The sequence below is a fragment of the Penaeus japonicus genome, unplaced genomic scaffold (assembly GCF_977035675.1).
Source record: "Penaeus japonicus unplaced genomic scaffold, GWHDUDI00000001_assembly GWHDUDI00000001, whole genome shotgun sequence".
Classification (NCBI taxonomy): domain Eukaryota; kingdom Metazoa; phylum Arthropoda; class Malacostraca; order Decapoda; family Penaeidae; genus Penaeus; species Penaeus japonicus.
In genome coordinates this window covers 56,043,589-56,046,088 of record NW_028234403.1, presented here as the reverse complement: position 1 = coordinate 56,046,088, position 2,500 = coordinate 56,043,589, and the positions used below count along the sequence as shown (strand labels likewise).

At 35.8% G+C, this 2,500-nt stretch overlaps 1 protein-coding gene across 31 annotated transcripts in view; it reads left to right on the top strand.

Annotated features, from left to right (window-relative positions):
• LOC122259284 (protein couch potato) overlaps positions 1-2,500 on the top strand; it is a 263,132-nt gene that overhangs the window by 259,804 nt on the left and 828 nt on the right. For all 31 annotated transcript variants that reach the window (XR_015191517.1, XR_015191514.1, XR_015191515.1 and 28 more), the window contains one exon: positions 1-2,500. This exon is cut by the window's left edge and continues 1,454 nt beyond it; it is cut by the window's right edge and continues 828 nt beyond it. The gene's annotated coding sequence lies outside the window, so the exon portion shown is untranslated.

Genomic DNA, 2,500 nt, shown 5'->3' with positions numbered 1-2,500 from the left:
TGTTGAAACCATAATATGTATGAAGTACATACCAGCCAGAAGAGGCTGACTGTTTGACCAGGACTTGCCCTGCTAGACTAAGTCTAAAATTAAGAACAGGTACATATCATTTTAACATTGGAAATATCCTGTTTACACTATTGTTCTTTATTAGATGCCTGTATGAAACTTTACAGACAGTGTTATGTTGTACCGTAATACCTGAGGCGAAGCTTGTGGTGTGTGAAGATTCTTGATGTTATTGTAGGGCAAGTCCATATTACTGTCTCAGTTGCTGAATGTGGTATATAATATACATATCTGTTTTGTCATATTGTAGTATGTATTCAGTGTTTGTTAGGAGGCATACACGTTTCTCATTAACTTTACCATAATTGAGTTTGTGATGTCCTATTACAGGATTTTGAATTTTAAAAAATAATTAGGATGGGTGTTAAGCTTTAAGTGATGAACCTGTGTGCCCCCGTATGTAGGCCAGGGCACACCAAACAACAAGCTGTTGCTTTTTCATGCCCCGTGTCCTGTCTGCTGAATGAACCCCAGTGGTTATATACCCTCAAGCTTCGTGGGTTATTCTTCAAGTCTGAACTGAGGAGATGCGGAAAAGGTATTGGCATGACCACTGCAGAAACAAGTAGCCTGTCCAGGAGTCTGTCATGCTCATAACATCACTTGTTACGCATTCGATCATAATAGTTTTAAAGAAGCATAGCGGGGAGAGTCTGCCATTCTCAAAATTACAAAGATGCAATTTCTTGTTAAATTCCCGTTCCCTGGGCAGGCACTTCTTTTTGGCAGAAGACAGGAGGTCTCTGCTCAAGGTTGTAAAACTAAAAACATAAATAAAAAAAAGAAAAAGAAAAAAAAACTATAAAAACTTTTAAAAAACTACAAAAAAAAGAAGAAGATAAAAATAAAAACTACGAGTAAGGCAGCCCTGACTCTTGTGCTCAGTACCCACTGTGATCTTACAGGTAACTTGGTGTCCTTCTGCTGCCTTGTGAGGAAATGCCCACCTTCTGCACATAACTATGTACATGGTCCTCAGCTTAGACTTGAAACTCACAGCTTGATACTTCTCCGTCCATTTTGAAAACTGTAGCTGTTATGAGCTCAACAGGTGATGTTCTTTTAGTACATATCAGTAGGCAAGTAGATTTCAGGTGAGAAGGCGTTACAATGATGTCTATAGCGAGATGAAACATTTCAGTGGTGTATATGATTAGGACCCTTTATGCTGTAGTTATCTCTTGCTGTGTGGTATATACATATAATTTTTATCATTTTATTATAATTTTTTCATTATTGATATTTTCATTATTATTGTTGTCATTATCATTATTATCATTGACTTTTATTTTTTATGGAATCTTCTCATCTGAAACGCTGGCCAGTCGGCTTTTCTAGAGGGCCCTTATATACATATTCTATTAGAAGGTAACGTGAAGAATATGTGTAACAAAGTCAGTGATCATTCCTTTCTTAGGTTAAAGTTATTCTTACTGCATAATTGATTAAGTGCCCTTTCTAGAATTGTCCAATATTCTATGCCTTACAACAAGATAACGAAGCCATTTTCTAAGGATTATTATGTTAGTAGTTTCTGCATATTAAAGAACAATCTATTGGTTTTTGAAGATTATTTCCATATGTCATTTTCATCCAGTGTATGGACAATATTTGTGTTCTAGTAAAGGTTGGATTTAAGAGCATTGGTCAAGTGTAATTATATTGCCATGCTATGTTATTTTTCTTCTTCTTCTTCTCTAAAAGTGAACAAAACTGATGGTTTGTTGCCAGTCTTTTTATTTTAATTAGGAATATCTTCTATTGTTTTGTTTTATTTTGACATGCAGGTCAGTAGCTTTGCTGCATTTTGTCGTTTTCCCTACATAATTGCCTATTATGTGTGTTGTAGAGACAAGTGACCTTTAAATTGAACACTTTGCCAGCACATGTCCACCATCTCAAGCAAGGACATACAGGCTAGGTTGTGGGCACTCCCTTGGCTCAAGCCCCTAGCAATGGAGAAAGGAATTCCAGAACCTTAAATGTGTAAAGTTGCATTTTGTTTGCCCCCCTTTTTGGTGATTTACCAAGGTCAAAAAAAAAATAGAAAAGAAAACAGAGTTGTGCCTGTAAGGTTTTCATTTTTGTATATTTTTGGGTTTTGTTTTTTATATGTATTTATAAACAAGACCATTGGTCATGTAATACAGGTTTTGTATGCTGTTCTTGAACTGGTTGCCTAGCAATAAGATTGGTAGGTTTTGTGGGGTAGCCTGCAGCCCAGCCTAGACTGTCCTGTACCCAAACACACTAGTGGCTGTGTGTTGGCAAAGTAATTCTATCAGCAGACTAGGCTGTAGAAAACCCCCTGGCAGAAGTTAAAGTAAGAAAAAAAAAAATCTTTTATTCCTTTTCAATTACAAAGGATTGTAAAAAAAATTGTATCAAAATTAGTTAATAACTACATTAGGAAAAGATGAAGATTAAAAAA